Consider the following 25,593-nt stretch of genomic DNA (forward strand, 5'->3'; position numbering starts at 1 on the left):
TAAAAATCGGTGACACTGTTTCAATTTTCTAGCATCGTCTTATGTTTTGCTCATTTATTTTCCTGGAGATACAGAATACATTTCTGGAAAAAGGGAAACAATTGTACATGACCTTGTTTTGCATAATCTGGAGTATTTAACAGGAGAGAATATGAACGTGAGGATAAGTAATTTATATACCGCAGAAAGATACAATCTTCATAGTTAAGAAAAGCCGGGAAAAAATCATAGAATTGGATTTCCTATCACTTCAGTTGTAGACGTTTGATTATAAAACAACGATAATATATTTTTCCAGGTCTTGCATAATTGTCTTTTGTGGATATATATTAATTAATTTCTGTACAGTGTCGTATTTGTGGACAACAATTAATTAATTTCTGTACAGCGTTGTATTTTTGGATATAAATTAATTTCTGTACAGTGTCGTATTTGTGGACAACAATTAATTAATTTCTGTACAGCGTTGTATTTTTGGATATTAATTAATTTCTGTACAGTGTCGTATTTGTGGACAACCATTAATTAATTTCTGTACAGTGTCGTGTTTATGCAGCAATTCTTAAGTGGTAACAACGTCATGGCCTGCAGCGTCGACATGGCTATTGTAATGATTGTTATGTTCATATTCATTGTTTTGGTAGACCATCGTGGATGTAACAGTAGAAACGAGTGGGTTTTGGAGTAAATAAATAACGCAAACACAATGTGATGGACGATGGAAATTTATAAATTCAATTAATAAAAATGCATATATATATTATAGATACGATGATTCGTTCACGCTCTCAACATACGATTGATCCAATCACTATACACAAACATTCACAAATTGAAAAACAAAATTATGATTCATGTAATCTTACGTATGGAAAGTGAGATTCAAATAATCTCAAGGAATTCAAATATGTTTCAAATAGTATTATGCAATGTAAGAGAGATTCACATAATATCACGTATGCAATACTATTAAGATTCAAATAAACTTAAGGAATTCAAATATGTTTCAAATAATATTGTGCACTGTAAGTGAGATTAACATAATCTGTATTATGCAATGTAAGCGAGATTTCACATCTCCTATAATACAAACAAGATTCAAAATAATCATATGCAATTGAAAAAGTATTCAATTGAAACATCAATTGGAACACACATATGCCTCTTGACACATCTACAGTCGTATGATTCATAAACTGATGAACCACACAGTTCACCGAGGTTTTGGGTTGGCCCACACATTTATCGGCCGCTCACACCCTTCACGGATCCACCACATGTACAGACTTACGTATACACATACGTACATACAGCATACGGCACCCTTGTATTGGCTACATCTAAATTCGTTGCTCCACCACCTGTACAGACACACGTATACACATGCATATAGACAGCACGCAACACTAAACAGCTACAGTCAGCCCTAAACAGCTACAGTCTGCCCTATACATCTTCAATCAGCTCTAAACAGCCCTGAACAACTTCAGACAGCTCTACACAACCCTGAACAGCCCTGAACAGCTACAATAAAACCAAACTGGTCATAATAATGGGTTCTGAAAAATCGTTAGATATATGCTAATAAATTAAACTCTAATAGCAACTTGTAATTCAAAGTTCACAACGTTTCAAATCTGCATAGTAGTAAATGCATCATTACACGATATGACATTAAAACCTCAATAAGCTTCACATATCAAATAAAATGTGAATTTAACTCTTACCCCTATGGCTGGAGAACACAATAGAAAACGTTCACTCCTTGACAAGATCCAAAACGACCAGTGTCGGTTAGAAATGGAACCTACCTTAAATCCATATCAGAGTGAGCAATAATCAGGGTAACATGCCCGTGCATATCGTGGTTTTAATGTCTCTCGTCGCAAGTAATTTTCGAGGAGATACATGCTAGTACAGTCGCTTACCTGGAAAAAACAATTATTCACCCTAGGTAACGTTGTACGCATGTGCAACGAAAGATAGTCAAATCGTTGTAAGGCAAAACCAAGTTATTTCTTGCCTTATTCTGTGACAGTGGAAACCCATTTGATCCTATTTTATCCGCACCTAGTGATGGTACACAGGGATATCACTATCTGCAACACTATCCGATCTATTTTTTGCTGTTGTTTCTCATTAGGCAATCGAATCGGTTGAAGACTAACGGACCATTTGAATATATTCAGATATTGGGATTGAGCGCTCAAACCTATAAAAGTCGCTGACCTGTACTTGAATGTGTATTGTATCCATTTAATTCTCGTTCATTTATTGTTTTTATTTTGTGGTTTGATCTGTGTCATCCACGGCTGAATAAAAAACATAAAATTGTCAGTTTTCCTAAAGTTATTTACAAACCCTTTTTGTTTCTTTGTCAGTGTTCAAGCATGGCATACTAATTCTGAAACAAGAATAATATTCACTTAATCCCATTTTATGACTCGTGTGACAAATAATTATTGCTGCTATCCAAGGAGGAATATTTTTCAGCAGCTGTGCAGCAATGCTCGTACTTATCTGGTATAATGGCAATATGTTCTAGAAATTTGCCAAGATGTTGTTGTAATATTTGCTTAGGCGTTTATTGACATCTTCGCAGCAGAGCCGGAATTTTTTTCGAGTCCATCTAGCGCATCACACGCACATTCATTGATACTGACTATTTTGGCGATTTCAGCCGTTTCGTTCTATGAAGAAATGCTAATGTTTAATTGCGAATTTAACTCTATAAGTTCATTTATGGTTGACATTCCTTAAATAACGAATATTAGTTTTAATTTGCCTAAGGCGAACTTATAACTTGTTATAGTCTTTCATGGACTGTTTGTTCTGAGACCCGCAGCTATGACAGAATGTTTACTAGATTTTATGCTAATGCCACGTTTCAAGCACGGTTTAGATCCATTGTAGCTAGCGCGAAACTGCTGATTGTAAGTTTCGTAGTATTCGTAAACACAATTACAGTAACATGTGTCTAACGAGTATTAGTTTTAATTTGCCTAAGGCGAGCCTCTATCTTATTATAGCCTTTCATGGTCTGTGTTTGTTCTATGACAGAATGTTTACTTGATTTTATGCTAGTGCCACGTTTTAAGCACAGTTTAGATCCTGTGTAGCTAGCGCAAAACTTCTGATTGTAAGTTTCGTAGTATTCGTAAACACAATAACGGTAACATGTGTATATGTGGGTCTCACCCTGAGCCACTTATTTTTCAATATCCCAATGGTATATGTTTTAAATAAATATGTTTTGATTAAATTAATTATCACCAGCGTGTAGATAAAGACTTCCAAGGGTAAGTTATTGAAAAGATTAAGTTCAATATCAAAACTCATCAATATTGAAATTGTATGCCTTTGTTTGAGTAGTTTAAGATAAAGCAAGTATATCGACACATTTAACGTTATTCGTACGGCAGCATATTGAAGATTGTAATGTCCTTGGAATTGAAATAGAATTTTTAGGACTCCGAATATTGTGATTTACTCATAAACTTTCATTTTATAACTTAGAGAATTAAATTGTTTGGTTAATTTTGCTGGGTTCGCTTTTTCCCTACTTAGTTTAATACCACAGAGAAGAAATAGCAAGTAAGAGAAGAAAATATCATTAGTTTAAATATCTGTTTCAATGAAAAGCGACAAAAACATTCTTGGTAATTATTTGTTCAAGTTACCGAAAAGCCGTTTTGGCTGAATGTATTGGAGGTGTAACAAGTTGACTATGAAAATATCTCGGAAGCTTGCCTCTTTCCTAGCTGAGCAATTTTGCTTATCTTGGCATTGATGGATTTTGTTTTATGAATCTTAGTTCTGTACGCAAATATGTAATAAATGCGAATGAATGATCCATGACCTACATCTAAATAAAACAGCCCTTGCAAGCAAACATATAAATATATATGATTCTTTATTTCATGTGAATATTGTTATTTTTGTATGTAGCAGTTTCACTTTGCGCACGCTCCTACTTTATCATGTCTCATTTAAAACTTAAAATATCGGATTACATTGACAGGTCTGACGGTTTAACAGTCATGATTAAATTCCAATCATGTATTTTCCTTTTTCGTTATATTTTTTTCCGTTCATGTTGACGACTGTTTATGAGTATCTGAAACGCTGATCTGATCTACTTTTGCATTAATGCTCAGGTTAATCTAAATTTAAGCGATTCAATGCATGACAATAAATTTCATTGCATTATAAGATCTTTTGCAATGTCACACAGCAGTACAAAAACACCATGGCACCAGCAGACTCTAACTGCACTTTTGTACATTAAATCTAACAAGATATTTACTGTCCATTATTGACCAAAAATAGTTAATAGTTTCTCTTAAAGAATATCGAATCATGATATAGTAGATTTTCTAATCTGGTGCAGATGATATTTACCTGGTTCATATCAATGGTTATTGGGTGTTATATCTTCAGATAAAATACGTTGCATTTTTCTAAGCATTTCCAAAATTTGGCAATAAAAGTTAAATGTATATTTTGATAGGACTATTTATTGAACATATTAGTATATTATTGATCAGTGTGAATGTTGCACATTGATGGTGCCATGGTGAATATTCCCAAGTTTACCTATTCTTGCCAAAATCTTACCTCAGACTGTGTTCTGTATCAATTCATGGAGTCATCATCGTCAACTCGTAAATTATAACGGTTTGTATTAAATATTTAATTTAGGTATAGTAAATCTTTGTCCATTTAAATGTGCTACCATGCAGTCGCAGTTCCAGCAATAAGACAAGGCTCAATCGTTTCTCTTGCGTCTACAAAAGCAACATGGCATACCTAGATAAGTCTTTGTATAAGTATTGATAAAATATCTCCTTTTGTAGATACGATAAGTCTATAGATCACGTAATATTATTTATTTAATTTTCTATCTAATCCTTTCATTTCTTTCATTTAATCTTGTTGGTTCTGCATACGATTTACATGTATGGTCTAATGAAAGTAGTTTTCAATTTCTTCTGTCGGTGTTGCTCTGTTGTATTTGTAACCTTTAAAGACTGACTGTAACAAGAGTTGTATATTTACGGGCATTATTATGCGGTGTTACCTCTTACATAGGGTGTAAAATGTCATCCAAAGCAACCGATGATCAACATCATAATGCCTTTATACTTTTTGTACAGAAACCTGATATGTTAAATGCCCCAGGAAAACGGAAAGTGAATTTTGGTAACCTTTCTTTATTTTATACAATTTTAGAGATGCCTAAATGTCTGTATTATTTAATTTTCCATTAAGTGTTCCACATCTTATAATTTTATTTCACATAGTACAGACCGTTATTTTGAAGTTTATTTTTTGTTTAATATTTCAGACATGTAGGATGCATCTACTTGATATTTTGAATATTGTATTGTTTTATTTCTTCTTTCACATCATGTTTACTCAGTTTTGGATATTGTCTTCGTCTTAGTTGGTCTACGTGGATGTTAATCCTTTTCCACTTATTTTATATTTAAGAAACTAATTCTTCACAACGGTATTGCCTTTAAAATGCGTCTGTTTGATCTGTTTCTTCTCCGTATATTGATTAGTTGAGAGGTAATATGATATATATATAAAGGTCAATCCCTTATAAATAAGCAAAAGAATAAATGATGATCTTGTAGAACTTAATAAATTATGTGATAAAAATCGTACAGCTACGTAAACGAGTTATTTGAATCAAAAAGGCAAACCTAAATTGTACTGAGAATGTCTTCGAATATGGTTCGTAGAGTACGGTTATACTTTGGGTTATGAAAGTATACATGTCGCCGCCATCAAGCTGTTAACATTTTAAATCCACTTATAAAGCTGAATTAACATAAACTGTTACAAAACTTACAAAGACGGTTATGGAATGAATTTTGTTGTTTGCATTGTCTAGGATGTATCTGTTTGATGTAGCACTTATAAAAGTTTGAGGCATGAAAGTGTCTTCTGTTACGACACTTTGGTCGCAAACTAAGTAAAGAAAAAATGCAAAAACCAGCAAGTGTTGTAAAACTTAACAAATAATTGAATTATCAAAGAGATAAATGAAATGTGAGGTTATACTGAAGTATTATGAAGTGAATCCGATCGAGTCCTTATCAAAGTCTAAGAACGTCCTAAATAAATGAAAACTTCCTTATAAATTTCAAAACCGGAAATCTACTGGTTCTCCATGAACCGTAACGTTGTCAAGAGAGCTTTGTCAGGAATTCCTGCGAATAATATTATAGACCAAATACTGAGCATTTGTATTTCACTGAACAGTCTTTGTTGATTGAACAATACAAGCAAATATTTTTCCTCCCTAATACTATCTAAGTATAACATAAAACACGTCTGCAGACTTACAATAGGAACACAGTAAGTGTGAATGACTGCAGATATCGGAAAAAAACTGATTACTAAATTCGTCCCTTATATACACCGTATATTGCTACTGTATTTCGCAATACACCCCACGTGACAAAATACAATACTCATTTGGCGTTGATTTGGCCTATTTATGTGATCTAGCCCACCAATGGGAGTTACAGAATTATTATAAAAACGTCGGAACCCCATCAGCCACTGAGACATTAAGTCAATGGCGCCGTTTAAGTGTCATTATTAAGATTGTTGTTGATAATTGACAGCACATAACTAAACATCTATGGCATAGTATGAACTTAACAGATTCAAGTCATGTATTCATAATGAAATAAAGATATTCTGCACACATTACAGGCATGAACAAACATTATAAACATCAGATAAAGAAACATGTACCAGGACTTAAAAATGCGTAGATACACATACCACTTCAAATTCATAATATACAAGAGAAAGAACTTTCAATAATTGTTAAAATGTTTCTAAAACATTTCAAGATTGTTTCTGGCATGATATTTTTTGAATTACATTCACTGTAGCATAAGCATTGGTGTTCTGGCAGGTTTTATTCTGGTAATCAGGAAAAAAAGAATTTGCAGGTATATTTCTGCAAATGATGTGTGCATATATTTTATAGTTTTATTACAATATAATAATACCTTCCATCATAGTTATTAGGATCGCTTGAAGCGATCATCATGTCATATTGTCTGCTTTTCCTTGCAGACACTTTCCTGCACCCTAATTGCAAGAGCTGAGACTTCCTTGTTGGCTCCGCCGATATTGACCCACAGAGCTTCAAGCCAATATTCCGTTCCTAGTCGAGGATTTATTTTGCTTACATTATTCACACCGGCTTAGTGTATCTTGTCTAGATACCGCTATATTTTACGTCCAATATTTTACACATTTCCATTAATATGAAACTCTTATTCAATTTTACCAATTATCGATATTTTCGTTGTCAGACCGATTAGTTTATAAATCTAAATTGTACTTCGATTGGTCCATTGAGACACATAGTGGATTTGATAAACATTTTAATATTAAAAAACGCATATTATCGTTGTTTACAGATAAAACTGTTTAGCTTAACCCAATTACGCAAATTTGTGCTAGAGTATTTACTGGCAAGTTAATAACTATCTACGTGAAATGTTAGATATGCAATTCATTCAAAAATCAGTCGGGTATGTTGATTATTTCTAGCATAAAATTGATATGTACAGTGGCAACTAAACAAACAATTGCATTGTGAATTTCACCCTTTTTCAGCATGTTTAAAGTGTTTTGTTTTGCCTGTTTTGCGTTGGTCTTTTGCTTAGTTTAATCCTTTAGTGGAGCTGTTCTTTAATTCATAGTATGCTTGACCAATGCCCAATTGTCTAATATTTCAGATCATGATCTTAATCGTGTATGATTCATTGTCACTGAAAACTTAAAAGTAGTCTGATGGATACAACCATGAAATCTGTAGTCAATTAAATTCCTTTTGAAAAAAAAATCGCTAAGTAGAGTAATGATAATTCTGTTCACAAGTTTACTTATATTTTATGACAATTGTCTTGCTGGGAGAGCTGGTAAGTTTGTTTTGGACCTCTCTTAGAATTGATTGGTTTAACGCAGCAATGAATCATTGGAATTTATTTAACAGTAGTTTCTTTATATATTTTGTTGCTTAAAATGTGTAATGGATCGACAGGGAGAAACATATATAAGTTATTTGTTTTTGCGAGGAAACATAGCAAAACTATCAAGTATGTTTCTTGTTAGTTTAAAACAATAAATAAACAGTGAATCTAATAATTTTTATTTCACAGGAATCTTTTCATATTTATTATTTTAATTATCCCCATTATTCAAATGTATTCACTCTAGACATGTCTTGGAGTAGGAAATTGTTGTCAACAGGCTTTCGTGTATCATCATGACCCCTGAAATAAAAACAAATTAGCTTAATTGATATTGTGATATTTTCGTATTTACACTGAACTTAGAGCTGTGAAGCAAAGAGTTTACAGAAATTATTAACCCCGATTCATCATAAAACCGTGTTTTGAAAAGATTGGAAAATGATAATAACGTCAGGACTTGTAATATTGTATGACGTTGAAGAATAAATTGGTTAACATAACATCATCCTCGGCTCTTGCTTACCAAGAATAACGTTGACAGAGTTTTATTCTGTAAGAAACAGTTATACAAATGAAATATAAAGACAATATCGAGAATACTGTCTAATGATTCATGAAAGCACAGTACATCTATTTAACTGGTTTAATATAATTAGCTATCTTTCATAGTTCAATAAACTTGATAAATATATATTTCTCAATGAATCCATTAATGAAATATTCTCATTATATCTGCCTCAACAATTACAAGAGACTAAAGACGGACATGCATTCAAGTACAGGTAATGCAACTGAACAAAATGCGAGGCTTGAGTTTGATACTCACTTCAGAAACTGATATCATATCTGCATAAAAAAATAAGCAGTGACTTTAAAATATCGAGGGAACAAACACCCTGAGCTCAATTGTAGATCACCCGAGTGAAAATATAAAGCTTGATTTTTATACAGTTAGCAGCAACCAATATACTATTTTGACTATAAATATATAGGTATAAATTATAAATGTGTTGTACACACCAATTTTGAATGCAAAATACTAATTCCAGAGAGTACTAAATACATCATGCTTATTACACAGTCCATATTATCGACATGCGTCAAATATAAGATTACAGAAAGGAATCAGTATATCATGATAATTACAATAATATTATAATAAGTCCCAACCATTATATTGTTTATAATGTACATGAATTGAAATCCTGAAAGTTTAACGGAAACTAATAATAGTATATGTGTTTTTCTTTCTCACTCAAATTTAGCTGATTTATTTTAATACAGTTTATCTCAGTACCATTATTATCCTCTCATTGCCATTATTATCTTGGGATAATTAAAAGAGTCCCTAAAAATCCTGACCAGATATAATATTTAAGGAAAGACTTCACGATCATTTTTTACAAACACGGGAATCATCCAATACTAACTCGATGAAAGCTGTTACAAATAGGATTTTAACACGGAATTAAATTAGAACATTATTTGTTAAAAGACCTATCAAAAATATAAGGGAAATATAATAAAATTTGATCTTGTAATCACTCTTTAAGTAGAGAAGGGAAGATGGAAAAATTTGTCTAGATATGAAAGATCGTATACGCTTTGCATGCGAAACTGAGTGCTGAATTTCATTATTTCCTTTAATGTATCTATTTCAAAGAACAACGAAAGCTACTACTACCCGAACACTTTTATACGATACCTAATGCACCAAAGTTTAAAGAATTTTATTTTGTTGTGAGAAATTTCTTGTTTTAAAAAATCTCTTCAAAATGATTGATTTAATTTTATAAAGATTTCGGTAATATCAGATCACTTTTCACCAATGTGTTTATTGTTCTTTCCGTTCATTTTTTTAAGGAAGTGAAAATTACGATACGTTCATTAGTCTAAAGTAATGAGTTTGCTAGAGATTGATTTATGTTCAGTTTATTTATAACCTGTCTTCCAAAATATATCAATATCTATGTAATTATTAACGATCTTATTCCATTGAAGTAGTGACAGTAATAATGTAATTAATTTTCCACATGATCTTATTCCTTTGAAGAAATGACTGTAACAGTGTAATTAATTTTCCACACGATCTTATTCCATTGAAGTAATGACAGTAATAATGTAATTAATTTTCCACATGATCTTATTCCTTTGAAGAAATGACTGTAACAGTGTAATTAATTTTCCACCTGATCTTATTCCATTGGAGAAATGACTGTAATAATGTAATTAATTTTCCACACGATCTTATTCCATTGAAGTAATGACAGTAATAATGTAATTAATTTTCCACCTGATCTAATTCCATTGAATAAATGTCCGTAATAAGGTACTTAATTTTCCACATGATCTTATTCCATTGGAGAAATGACTGTAATAATGTAATTAATTTTCCACACGATCTTATTCCATTGAAGTAATGACTGTAATAATGCAATTAATTTTCCACACGATCTTATTCCATTGAAGTAATGACAGTAATAATGTAATTAATTTTCCACCTGATCTAATTCCATTGAATAAATGTCCGTAATAAGGTACTTAATTTTCCACATGATCTTATTCCATTGAAGAAATGACTGTAATAAAGTAATACTGCTGGTAATCTGAGTTAAGTTGCATTTACTTTGAAAACATTTATATCGACCATCGCTATAGTACACGGATGTAAAGTGCAGTACTAATATTTTCTTCATATGTTGCATATTGTAACCTGGGTGTAATCTATAATGTGTCATGGTAATTGTCTAACATCCTTAAATGATATCTACGCTAAACTAAAAACTCACTCAATTATTAATATTTGGTCTAGGAGCTCCAATGTATTTTTGCTCCACTGAAAATATGTTTGGTCTAACTCTGAAATGTTATTATTATCTAGGAACTCAATGGTGCTTTTTTATTTTATTGTGCAAACAAGAACCAAGCAAACATAGCTGTTTTCATGTGATCCATTTTTTTAATGTACCAACTACTACTTGCTGATCCTAAAAACCTTTTGTCAATCTTCAAAGTCTTAAACTTTATAATCTCCCAACGATGATGAATCAATGTATATGCCCTTAGGAATGAATTTGGCATTGGCAATACCCGGCTGTGCGGACCCGAAATACATAACGTGTATGAATTAGTCAAAGATCTGGTTACACCAGTTTAAACCCAGGGAAAGTGTCTAACAACGCAGCACAATTTAATTTTTTCCTCTTTTAGAGAAAAAACGGATATGCTACTCTTTCAAATTTGATTTGTATAATGTTGCTACGATACCAAATTATATAACTCAAAATGCAAATGCTTACTCGTTACTCAAAGAAAGGTTCGTTATGACAGTTTAAACACAAGTAAATAGTAACGTGTTCATTCGGGATTCGAACTTGATACCTCAGAGTCACTATTTCATTCACACTATCCACAGAGTATATCAGAACATACCGTACAGACTGGAAAAGTTAATAAATCATTGGAAAGTGTTATACGTTTCAACACTCTATTCAGTGAGTATACCTGCACATACTGTACAGTATGGAAGATTGGATAAATCATTAAAACTCATTACACGTTTCATTCACTCTATACAATGAATATATTTCAATATATCCTTCTTAGTGCATAATTGGATAAATCATCAGTAGTAAGGTGGGGTACATTAGCGACAACGGGAATTAGCATTACAGAGATCCCAGGGTCAGATTAGCGACAATGGAAATTTAACATGGCGAAAAATCGTGGGTCAGATTAGCGACAAGGGAAATTAACATGGGGAATAAATCGTGGGTCACTCTAGCGACAAGGGTAATTTAACATGGAACTATAGTGTGGGTCTGTCTAGGGACAATGGGAATTTAACATGGGGAATAGATCGTGGGACTGTCTAGGGACAATGGGAAATTTAACATGGGGAATAGATCGTGGGACTGTCTAGGGACAATGGGAAATTTAACATGGGAAATAGATCGTGGGACTGTCTAGGGACAATGGGAAATTTAACATTACGGAAATCCCTGGGGGATATAGCCTCAAGGGAATTTAACATATGGAAATTGAACATGGTGGATCTGAATAGCGTCAAGGGGAATTGAACATGGTGGGACTATCTAGGGACAATGATGGTAGAGGGTCAAACACAACAGAGACAGAAACATACATACACTAGTACAGGCGTGGGATTTATATATAAAGCATTACGAAGACCTGAAATCTTGCTGGGGTGTTCAAAAATTTGCATAATTGTAATGATGCTATAAATAGCTATAATCAAGGAAATGCTCAACGACAAAATGGATGTGGCTAAAAGTAACGTTAAAATGACGAAATTGTCCCAGAATTTAAAGGAAAATAAACATATCCCCGAAAATTAAGTTACAATGGTTTAGACTAAAATGGATAAAATTAGTAACTACTTACAATATCAACTTCTGTGACGATCGTGGATAAACACCTATGTATCTATAATCAGCTGAAATTCCTATGAAATCCCACTATCTATTTATAGCTCCAACTTGTGGGTTTTTCCTTTGGAAAATCCCACTATCTTTTTATAGCCTCAGCTTGAGTGACGTTTCTGTTTATGAATTCTAGTATATTTGTATAGCTACAAAATGTGGAAATCCCCAAGTCGATATTTATAGTCTCAAAATTTCCAGCCTCAGTGACGTCACTGTACTGAACACTAGGGGATAAATGGCAACAGTGTTGCAAGTGGCTGACCTGAATACGCGCTACTGTAGGTAGGTAGGTAGAGTGTATCTGATAGGGAAAAAGTGAGTTTTATAGGGACAAACAGAGACCAATGCACACACACACACACACACACACACACACACACACACACAACATACGCGCGCAGACACACTCACACACACACACACACACACACACACACACACAGAAGAGGAAAAAAGAAACCCCAAATATACTATTTACACTCGGGAGGAAGAAATAAAACAACCAAATATACGATCTACACAACGTACGCGAACACACACACACACACACACACACACACACACACACACACACACACAGGGAAGAGGAAAAAACAAAATCCAAATATACTATCAACACAGAAGGGAGATAATACAAACCCCAAATAAACTATCCACAGAAACGTACGCGAACGCATATAAATCCCAAATAAACTATCCACACAAACGTACGCGAACGCATACAAACCCCAAATATACTATCCACACTCGGGAGGAAGAAGAAAAAACAACCAAATATACGATCTACACAACGTACGCTAACACACACACACACACACACACACACACACACACACACACACGCGCGCGCACACCACAGAGGGAAGAAGAAAACCATTATACACTATCCACACGGAGTGAAGAAATAACCCTTTATATATATACTATCAACAGAGAGTGAAGAAAATAGCCCATTATATTCCATCAACACAGAGTGAAGAAGAAAAAGTTTTTTGAAAGCACCTAAGCCCTCACCTGCAATGATCAACTCTGCCAAACACCTACACCCCACCCCACCCCCCACTCCCAGCACTACAAAACCCATTTAACCCGTTATTTTATGGCATCAGTGTGTGCTTTAGGAAACATCAAGACACAAAATGATGGATGAATAGACTGACTATTGTTTACGGACTTGCATGCCTAAAGAGCGTGCGTGAAGGAAAACATCCTTCCATTTCAATTCTAACTAAAACATGATCCAGAGGGATAGAGAGGTGAAAGAGCACAATTTCATAAAGTGTGAGTAAAAACAAAACACGCCATCCTTATTATACAATGTCAAGACCAAGAGACACTTACGTTTTCTTTCTGGTCTATTCTCTTTTAGAAGGTAGTATGAAATTTCACATCAGGGCCAACGCATCGGCTCACCTTGTCAATTTTTCCATTTCCATGTCTTTACTGGCACAAGTTCTTCATCATCTTCAATTTCTTCTTCTTCTTCTTCTGAATCCCTCTTCTCTGTTTCGTCTTGTTTTTGTTTTTTTCTTCTCTTTTCTCGTAGGGCACTCTGAATTCCAATGTCCTTTCCCCTGACAACGATATTAGGTATCTTGACTTTTGTCTCTCTTTCTTAGACGAAGCAGGTATTTTGGAGACAAATACCCATTTACCTTTGCAGATATAGCAAACTTCATTAGCACACACTTTCGTATGACTCTCATCAAATCAACGACCAAAAGAGTAAGTTTTGTTGCCACTTTCGCCTGTGAATTATGCTTTCGTATGACTTTTAGCAAATATTCGACCAGCAGGTCGATCTGTGCTGACTCTTCCATCTTCGTGATCGTTTGAGAGCGGAATGAATACTCTGACGCTAAGACACTCTCCTTATATACAGGGACCTGCTGCGTATGAAACCTAGACAAATGTAATTTTGCAATAAGATGAAACGATTTCATTGAGGAAGTAAAAGGCAATGATGTACCGTATCGCCTCACACAAAACCTGAAGTGTTAGCTTAGATCCGTGTCAGCAATTTCGAAGACATAACTGAGCTTTCATCAATGCTCTCCATTTATATCACAAAACCACGAGTCCTGATTCACGCCAAAAGAAATTTCGTTCGGTCCATAAAAAATAGTATCACATCCGAGAAACGCAAAACCGAACTTCCAGAAAACTGAGAACGACGGCTTACACCTACAACGTGAAATGTATGAGTTCAAGTAGTGCGTAAAACTTAGTCAAATTAAATTTTTATAGTCAAGACGAAACGATCTCTTTTCGAAGAAGAAAGCAGACACCAAGCGACAATGGCGATCAGTGTCACACAACACTTTTCAAAATGTATATGATCAGAGGTTTGTTCTAGCGATCTGCACGGTTAAATTAAATGTTGATGTATTTTGCAATAAGACGGACACAATTTCCATGGGATCGCCCATGGAACCATTGTTCGTGCATTAGTTTAATTTTTTAAAATATTTTTTTATATAAATCGCCTATAGGATAGACCCAGTAAAGCATGGCCATTCTCGTCACTGTGTGAATAGCTACTCAAGTCAATTCGAAGTGAACGCGGTAAGAAAATAAGTATAGCCAATGAAATGGCTTACAACGGGTGATGCATTGTTTTGTTCTAGGACTGTGTGGCATAATAATCCCTATGTTCTTGCGTTGTTACCATTACAGTGCAGACAGACTGAAATGTGAACTTACAAGCCCTCTTTGTGTGTGTGTGTTGTACCATTTCTTCTTACCACATCAAAATACTGAGCGTCACAGTATTGGTTCGCGTTTTCAAGCTGACCATTTTTTTATATCTCACTTAAACATTTTAACATAAACACTCACATCGGTAGAGTCAGAACAGACGTGTTACAGTACTGAGGGGCATGTTATCTTTTTTTTTCTTCAAACTAATAAATTTGGGGTTTGTATGAAGTAAAGAACCGAAAGTACAGTGAAACTCAAGGATGATGACCCAATCTGTCTGTCTATTGATGCGTGTATATACTTAAGAAGAAATATGACCTCTAAAACACAAAGAGATGCGGCAAGCATGACTAGAATGAACATAACGATGTTTTCCTTCACGTCCGTGTAATTTAGAGTTTCAATCCTCTTTGAAAACAAACTTGGTCTCCTTTTGTAGGGCTTGAAATAATAAAAAACCTGAAAAAATCTTAAGCACTTTGCTATAGATAATTTCATCAACAGACTAAACAACATAAATGCCGTTACAACACTAGAAAGCCTTAAATCTTCTATCAAAAAGAAATGCATCAAAAAATTAAAGATTAACGATAACTAACCAATGAAACCGAATTTAACAAAGGCAGTGACATGTGAAGAAATGTCTCTCACTTTGGAAAGGTAGGCGAATGTACTCTGTCATGCACCATCAACTTGAAAAAAAAATTATAAACAGAGAGAAACCTGAATTCAAAATTCAGTTGTTTTTTTTCTTCAAAATTGTTTCGTTTCTTTTTTCTTTTTTTGGAACAAATCTAAGCACTAATATAGAGTGGAAAAGGGAAAATGCACATACAAGCTTTGATATTTCTGAAAAAATGAGGGGATATTCCTAACGTTCATAACCACCTATGGACTTGGACTTGTCTGTGACTTATCCACAAAACAAGATGTACATATTTCTGGTCAAGCTGCAAGTGTGTGCGTGTTTTTGAAAATGGTAAAAATGGGATATACAATTTTCTCGTGATACTTATAAAGTGAAGAGTCTGTGCAAGTGTCAAAAGCCAAAGTCATATAAGTTTTGTATTTTGTACGGCTTGTAAAGATTTCCACTTTAGAAAATGTGAAGTATCACAAGTTATTATCACAAACAGAAGTGGAACATAGGGGCTTGCAAGAAAGAAAATAACCCAGACAGTTGGTGTCATCAAGAGTGCTAGAGACGGTACCCGAACTTGCTTGCTTGCTTACTTGAATTAAAGTGATTTTCGCCCTAATGGAGCATATATCACTGGTTTAATAACGCACCGCGTGATTTTTAATTACTCCTAGGGAAGGAAAGAGAGCCTCATCTCCCAGGTTTTATGTACTCACAGACTACTTTTAAATTTAGCCACTCAGGTGTAGGACTAACTAGTCCTTAACAACCTGACTGAAAGGCTTTAAACATGAGTGGGAATAGTCTCACCACACACTCATATTTCTGTCCGAGCGTGGTAAAGGAGGAAAAAGGTGCTCAAAAAGACAGCCATGGGTGTTAAGTACTCAACAAAACGCTAGCCCGTACTTATTTCAAATCAAGTCGTGTCACCAAAAAAGACGACGTGTACGACGTCAAAGGCATTCTCAAACGCAGAAACCGTAAAGTGGGCAAACGACGTGTCAAAGAAGTCAAAGTACGTTGGAAAGGATATCCACCCAGTTTTCATTCTTGCATCGACGCTTCGCACTATAAAAAGAAGTGACCATCGTGCCCTTTCACACAGATTCAGCTACTGCGATCACTCCTTCACCCAATTCTTCTCTGCAAGATTTACAAACACAACCCTTGTGGGAGTGGTGTGGAAAACGTGTGCCTAAAACGCAAATCGTCTTTTTCTGCCAAATCTTCGTGGTGTATTGTGTCATCGGGGCGGCCATTGCCAATTTGAGTTTGCAACAAGGAGACAAACAATTGTGGACCATTGTATTGAGCAGTTGCATCGGTTACCTGCTTCCTAATCCCTCCCTGAAATTCTCCTCGAACGGGAACAACGGGAACCTTGTGTCCAGTGTCAGTTCCAGTCACCACTCCAACAACAACCCCATTTTGGGCGGAGACACTCCTCTGACGTCCAGTAATATCCCCTCGGAGAGCCACAAAACTCTGGAATTATGAGCAATAACAACCAATTTTACTTAACCTTACCCAGTGACAGTTCCATGGAGGTGTTTCCCAAGAACACGTTATGCTGTTACACGGTCAAATTACCTCAGACCATCCAGTTAGATCACGAAGCCCATTGGGAAGTGGCTTTGGTAGAAATCATTCACCTAACACAAATCAAAAACATCACCGAAAAGCAAGACACTTTCGAGGTGGAAATCCTGAATGCCCAATTGGAGGAAGAAATCAACAAAATAGGGTTTTTAGGGGACACAAGACCAGCCAGCAATCCAGCCTTCATTATCTACACCTTGAAAATTCCTTCAGGTTATTATTTTAGTGGTGAACATTTGGTGGACACTATTGCGGACAAGTTCAACTTAGCCTTTGGCAAAGCACTGAACAGAGCCAAAAAAAGTGTGAAGATTGAGTACAATAAAGTGGCTCATCGTCTCGTGATCAAATTTCAAGATACGGACACATTGTCCCTCAGGTTCAATGGTAGTTTGTTTGAAATTTTGGGCGGACATGCAGAAATGGTCGCAAACAATATGAGCCCCAAGATCAAAAGTAATATGGATTTTTACAGAGCTTTTGGAAACCCGGCAGAACTGAACCAAGGACTTAATTTGATGTTTGTGTATTCCGATGTGGTGGAGTACAACGTGGTGGGACACACCTCTGTTCCATTACTGCGTGTCATTCCTTTCAAAGTGGATAGTACCACAAACAATGACCAGGAAGGTGCAAACACCTATCACGTACACCGCGAATTTGTACATCCTCACTATTTGCCCGTCAGTAAGTCGTATTTAGACACTGTCAACATTGCTATAAAAGGAGATCTGGGACAAAATATTCCATTCTCCAAAGGGAAAGTTACAGTGAAACTCCATTTTCGAAAACGGTTCTCTAACGAATTGTAAGTCAAGACAGCGAGGAGGGAAATTTTCACCCTATAAAATCCGGCCAGATGCGTGTGGAATTTCAGTTTGCAGAAAATCTACGCGCAGATAATACGGTGAACGTCATCCTGTATGCTGAATTGGACAATACGATATAAACCAACAGTTTGAGAGAAGTCATTCTAGACTATTAGAAGTCATGGAGGATTTTTATCAATGTTTGTATAGTAGGGATTCTTTGGACATGGAATGTGAAGATCCCTGAGGAAGGAGAATCCCAAGACAAAGACGAAGAAGTCATCATGATGAAGTCTAGATGGCCAGAACAAGAATCACATTTAGTTTCCTGTTATGCTATAGTCTTGACAGAACAAAATTAAGGAATTGATCAAGAAAAATTGTTATGGATGTCAAAACGATCATCCCAGTCAAATTCAACACGATAAATGCCTGATGTTAAGTCAAGAAGAAAAATTGGACGAGTATCTGGACGAAGCTTGGAGTCTCATCTCGAACAAAGACGTGTTGCACCAGTGGTATAAAGACTTGCGTGAACATTCTTGTCCACCATTAACCACACAAGAGATCCATCGCATCGAAGCTCTCCTGAATCAGAGTGAGGAAACAGAACGAATAACCGTTTATTCGTCAGACATTTTCAAGCAAAAAGTCAGGATCGAATTGACCACTTATCATTACCTGTGAAGAAGAAAAAAAACAAAAAATGGATACCTGAGAACTTTATTACCTTTTGGACCACAGTTTGTACACTGCTTCTTGGAATCCTGTCGTCTGTGCTAAAGATGAACTCCCTCATTGCACACCTCAAAACCATCAAGCTTATGTGATCAACACGGACGACAGTCATCTCCCAGGAACCCACTGGGTAGCCGTCTACTTTCCTCAAGAAGGATGTGTGGAATACTTTGATTCCTATGGACTGCCCCCTTTGGAAGACGATATCATCGACTTTATGAGAAGAAATGCTCAGACCACACGATTCAATAACGTGAAATAACAAGGCACATATTCCTTGGTGTGTGGACAGTACTGTGTGTATTTTCTGCATGATTGCAGCCTGGGCTATTCTTTAGAACATTTAGTGACTCATTTTGATGCTCGTCATTCTTCTAGAAACGATGTGAAAGTACATCGATGGTTTTGTGACCATTATGCTTATCTTTTGTCTCTAACTAGAAAACGTAGTGTCCATCAATGGCCTAATGACTTCCGACAGTGGAAATCACAATTTCATTCACAACGTTGTCAGCCCTGTTTAAAGTAGACTGTCAATTGAAAAAAAATGTTTGGTATTTGAAAAAAAATGTTTGATGTTATAGTGTTGGATTATTGTTAAAAAAATGTTAGAGTTGTTTGTTAGTATGAATAAAAAATGTTGTGTTTTGAAGAAAAAAATGCCTTTGTGGTTTATTTGGCTATAGGAATCTTGATTCATGCTCTTTGACTTCTCTCTATCCCTCCCATAACACTATTTGAACGTTCCGGCTAGAAAACCGTGTAGTAATGTTTTCCTTCACGTCCGCGCTTTGACTTTAAGAACCGGGGAAGTTTCCAGTCTGCCCATCCATTGTTAACTCATCCTCCTACGAAGATGTGCTCCAAACTAGCTAAGCTAAACGAAGCCTACGTGAATTTACATAGGGTCAGACACAGTCTGATACCGAAGCCAGAAGAGATAGAAAATGTGAGAATGCTAAAAGTCACTGAAGACCTGAAAGAAGAACTCTTCAAGGAGGAATTCAAGAAGGAGAAAGAAGAATGGATGGAGAAGTACAGACTTCATAAACAGCAGAGAGAGCAGCAACAGCAGCAGCATGAACCTAACAGAGGCTTTGTCAACAGTTGTATCGACACCAAAGAGTTCTTCTTCTCTTTTCCGAAGAAGCAGACCTTATCCTGTGAGAAAGCCTGTCGTCAGAGAAGGCCGCCATCTCATAACCTAAGCGATCGCCATAGCTTCAAGTTCCAAAAAAAAATTTCAGGGCTACCCCATACTCTCGAAAAGAAATAACATTCCATTGCCTATGATATGTTAGTCAGTTAGAAGAAAAAATACAGAAGTGAGTCTATCAGCACATGATTTCTTTATCTTGGTTAGAAAGTGCGACTCTAAGTCCTTCGTTTCCGTCGCTTATCAAAATTTTAAAAATAGTAATGTTCTGTAAAAAAGTGAGTGAGTGTTTCTTTTAGGTTTGTGCGTTTTTGTTTTTTTTTTTTTGTTGGTGATAATATGGATAATGTAAGTTCGGGTACAACGAATTTAAAAGAATTAGGCCCAGAACTCGGTGTGGAGGGAAGAAATATACGCAACAGTAGCGGAAGCAAGAAATGCAGACCTAGCCAGTTAGCACTCCACCCACCTCGAGAACACAAATAACATCTAGTCAACAGCCGACTATACCTAACAAACAACCTGCCCCGGAAAGAGTGGTGGCAAAACAAAGGGCCAATTATGTTAGACAAACGGTATGGCAAACTCAAATGTAATTATCGGAGGCACTACGTTCTTTTCTGGGGCCCAGAGTGGCCGAGTGGTCTAAAGCGCTCTCCGTTGCGGATCACTGTCATCTCACCTTTGTCTGCGTGGGTTCGAGTCTCGGATTCGGCTAATGTGGGTATGTGAGAAAACTTGCCATTAGCTTCTCGTGGGTCGGTGGTTCTTTCCGGGTTTTTCCCGGGTTCTTCCTCCACCATTAATGCTGGCCGCCATGTATAGCCTATCGCGTGCTGAAAAATGGCGTTAAACCCTACAACAACAACAACGTTCTTTTCTCACTCCGATACTACAGGCAATCTCAGCTGAAAGAACAACCACAACAACAATAACAGCGACAGACACCATAGCAGCGGATTTGAAACTATCTACCTCAACTAAAGAATTAGTATCAGAACCAGAAGAGGAAACTGAGGCGGTTGAGGAGGAAGAGGGGGACGCTGACCCTCGTTGAGAAGTACACCGAAATGGGACTAGATCAAGCATTGTATGACGTCAACAAAGCAGGGCAGTTTATTAGAGCCATGCAATACGTTGCCTACAAATCTCTAGACACCTTTAAACCAAGACCTTCTCAATGGGGATTAGGGTCAGAGTTCTTCCACAATTCTACAGACAAACCTACACTGGATACCCCCTCAGTCAACTGGTAGAAGCCGCTGCTTACATTGCCGCCCATCATGGCTACGCATTTCCTGATATCAAGAATCATGAGACTAGGAGTGCAAGAAAGAACGTGAAAGCAAAAGAGAGACGTGTTACCTTCTAATAGAAAAAACAAACTTTTTTAGGGCTCCAAAAGATTGCTTTTTATTAAATAGGGAACCATATTTGGCTTGGTATCCCTCCTTGACTAAACTATTCTCGAAACAAACTTGACCCATTGGAACACCGCAACAAATTTAACTTTTTAAACCTAACAGTGACCAAACTGGTATATGTCTCTTAGACATAATAATTTAAATAAGATCACTATGGCTATTTTTATGTACACTAAGTACTAATATTAGATAGATATGTTAGGAAGTAGGAAATTTAACAGACTCGTTAGATTTGAACTAATTGCACAAGTGGTTAACACATTATTGGTACTTTTTACTGTCCATTAGCAAAAACGGGACTTGATTTGAAATAAGTACGGGCTAGCGTTTTGTTGAGTACTTAACACCCATGGCTGTCTTTTTGAGCACCTTTTTCCTCCTTTACCACGCTCGGACAGAAATATGAGTGTGTGGTGAGACTATTCCCACTCATGTTTAAAGCCTTTCAGTCAGGTTGTTAAGGACTAGTTAGTCCTACACCTGAGTGGCTAAATTTAAAAGTAGTCTGTGAGTACATAAAACCTGGGAGATGAGGCTCTCTTTCCTTCCCTAGGAGTAATTAAAAATCACGCGGTGCGTTATTAAACCAGTGATATATGCTCCATTAGGGCGAAAATCACTTTAATTCAAGTAAGCAAGCAAGCAAGTTCGGGTACCGTCTCTAGCACTCTTGATGACACCAACTGTCTGGGTTATTTTCTTTCTTGCAAGCCCCTATGTTCCACTTCTGTTTGTGATAATAACTTGTGATACTTCACATTTTCTAAAGTGGAAATCTTTACAAGCCGTACAAAATACAAAACTTATATGACTTTGGCTTTTGACACTTGCACAGACTCTTCACTTTATAAGTATCACGAGAAAATTGTATATCCCATTTTTACCATTTTCAAAAACACGCACACACTTGCAGCTTGACCAGAAATATGTACATCTTGTTTTGTGGATAAGTCACAGACAAGTCCAAGTCCATAGGTGGTTATGAACGTTAGGAATATCCCCTCATTTTTTCAGAAATATCAAAGCTTGTATGTGCATTTTCCCTTTTCCACTCTATATTAGTGCTTAGATTTGTTCCAAAAAAAGAAAAAAGAAACGAAACAATTTTGAAGAAAAAAAACAACTGAATTTTGAATTCAGGTTTCTCTCTGTTTATAATTTTTTTTTCAAGTTGATGGTGCATGACAGAGTACATTCGCCTACCTTTCCAAAGTGAGAGACATTTCTTCACATGTCACTGCCTTTGTTAAATTCGGTTTCATTGGTTAGTTATCGTTAATCTTTAATTTTTTGATGCATTTCTTTTTGATAGAAGATTTAAGGCTTTCTAGTGTTGTAACGGCATTTATGTTGTTTAGTCTGTTGATGAAATTATCTATAGCAAAGTGCTTAAGATTTTTTCAGGTTTTTTATTATTTCAAGCCCTACAAAAGGAGACCAAGTTTGTTTTCAAAGAGGATTGAAACTCTAAATTACACGGACGTGAAGGAAAACATCGTTATGTTCATTCTAGTCATGCTTGCCGCATCTCTTTGTGTTTTAGAGGTCATATTTCTTCTTAAGTATATACACGCATCAATAGACAGACAGATTGGGTCATCATCCTTGAGTTTCACTGTACTTTCGGTTCTTTACTTCATACAAACCCCAAATTTATTAGTTTGAAGAAAAAAAAAGATAACATGCCCCTCAGTACTGTAACACGTCTGTTCTGACTCTACCGATGTGAGTGTGAGTGTTTATGTTAAAATGTTTAAGTGAGATATAAAAAAATGGTCAGCTTGAAAACGCGAACCAATACTGTGACGCTCAGTATTTTGATGTGGTAAGAAGAAATGGTACAACACACACACACACAAAGAGGGCTTGTAAGTTCACATTTCAGTCTGTCTGCACTGTAATGGTAACAACGCAAGAACATAGGGATTATTATGCCACACAGTCCTAGAACAAAACAATGCATCACCCGTTGTAAGCCATTTCATTGGCTATACTTATTTTCTTACCGCGTTCACTTCGAATTGACTTGAGTAGCTATTCACACAGTGACGAGAATGGCCATGCTTTACTGGGTCTATCCTATAGGCGATTTATATAAAAAAATATTTTAAAAAATTAAACTAATGCACGAACAATGGTTCCATGGGCGATCCCATGGAAATTGTGTCCGTCTTATTGCAAAATACATCAACATTTAATTTAACCGTGCAGATCGCTAGAACAAACCTCTGATCATATACATTTTGAAAAGTGTTGTGTGACACGGATCGCCATTGTCGCTTGGTGTCTGCTTTCTTCTTCGAAAAGAGATCGTTTCGTCTTGACTATAAAAATTTAATTTGACTAAGTTTTACGCACTACTTGAACTCATACATTTCACGTTGTAGGTGTAAGCCGTCGTTCTCAGTTTTCTGGAAGTTCGGTTTTGCGTTTCTCGGATGTGATACTATTTTTTATGGACCGAACGAAATTTCTTTTGGCGTGAATCAGGACTCGTGGTTTTGTGATATAAATGGAGAGCATTGATGAAAGCTCAGTTATGTCTTCGAAATTGCTGACACGGATCTAAGCTAACACTTCAGGTTTTGTGTGAGGCGATACGGTACATCATTGCCTTTTACTTCCTCAATGAAATCGTTTCATCTTATTGCAAAATTACATTTGACTAGGTTTCATACGCAGCAGGTCCCTGTATATAAGGAGAGTGTCTTAGCGTCAGAGTATTCATTCCGCTCTCAAACGATCACGAAGATGGAAGAGTCAGCACAGATCGACCTGCTGGTCGAATATTTGCTAAAAGTCATACGAAAGCATAATTCACAGGCGAAAGTGGCAACAAAACTTACTCTTTTGGTCGTTGATTTGATGAGAGTCATACGAAAGTGTGTGCTAATGAAGTTTGCTATATCTGCAAAGGTAAATGGGTATTTGTCTCCAAAATACCTGCTTCGTCTAAGAAAGAGAGACAAAAGTCAAGATACCTAATATCGTTGTCAGGGGAAAGGACACTGGAATTCAGAGTGCCCTACGAGAAAAGAGAAGAAAAAAAAAACAAGACGAAACAGAGAAGAGGGATTCAGAAGAAGAAGAAGAAGAAATTGAAGATGATGAAGAACTTGTGCCAGTAAAGACATGGAAATGGAAAAATTGACAATGTGAGCCGATGCGTTGGCCCTGATGTGAAATTTCATACTACCTTCTAAAAGAGAATAGACCAGAAAGAAAACGTAAGTGTCTCTTGGTCTTGACATTGTATAATAAGGATGGCGTGTTTTGTTTTTACTCACACTTTATGAAATTGTGCTCTTTCACCTCTCTATCCCTCTGGATCATGTTTTAGTTAGAATTGAAATGGAAGGATGTTTTCCTTCACGCACGCTCTTTAGGCATGCAAGTCCGTTAACAATAGTCAGTCTATTCATCCATCATTTTGTGTCTTGATGTTTCCTAAAGCACACACTGATGCCATAAAATAACGGGTTAAATGGGTTTTGTAGTGCTGGGAGTGGGGGGTGGGGTGGGGTGTAGGTGTTTGGCAGAGTTGATCATTGCAGGTGAGGGCTTAGGTGCTTTCAAAAAACTTTTTCTTCTTCACTCTGTGTTGATGGAATATAATGGGTTATTTTCTTCACTCTCTGTTGATAGTATATATATAAAGGGTTATTTCTTCACTCCGTGTGGATAGTGTATAATGGTTTTCTTCTTCCCTCTGTGGTGTGCGCGCGTGTGTGTGTGTGTGTGTGTGTGTGTGTGTTAGCGTACGTTGTGTAGATCGTATATTTGGTTGTTTTTTCTTCTTCCTCCCGAGTGTGGATAGTATATTTGGGGTTTGTATGCGTTCGCGTACGTTTGTGTGGATAGTTTATTTGGGGTTTGTATTATCTCCCTTCTGTGTTGATAGTATATTTGGATTTTGTTTTTTCCTCTTCCCTGTGTGTGTGTGTGTGTGTGTGTGTGTGTGTGAGTGTGTCTGCGCGCGTATGTTGTGTGTGTGTGTGTGTGTGTGTGTATTGGTCTCTGTTTGTCCCTATAAAACTCACTTTTTCCCTATCAGATACACTCTACCT

At 36.2% G+C, this 25,593-nt stretch overlaps 1 protein-coding gene across 1 annotated transcript in view; it reads right to left on the reverse strand.

Moving 5' to 3' along the window:
* Window positions 1-8,172: 8,172 nt before the first annotated feature.
* Window positions 8,173-25,593, reverse strand: part of LOC149779703 (metalloprotease mig-17-like) — a 61,881-nt gene continuing 44,460 nt past the window's right edge. The window contains exon 14 of the mRNA XM_089938669.1: window positions 8,173-8,312. The gene's annotated coding sequence lies outside the window, so the exon portion shown is untranslated. The remainder of the gene's footprint in view (window positions 8,313-25,593) is intronic.

Source organism: Sinohyriopsis cumingii, chromosome 17, assembly GCF_028554795.1.
Source record: "Sinohyriopsis cumingii isolate HCF-2022 chromosome 17, ASM2855479v2, whole genome shotgun sequence".
Classification (NCBI taxonomy): Eukaryota; Metazoa; Mollusca; class Bivalvia; order Unionida; family Unionidae; genus Sinohyriopsis; species Sinohyriopsis cumingii.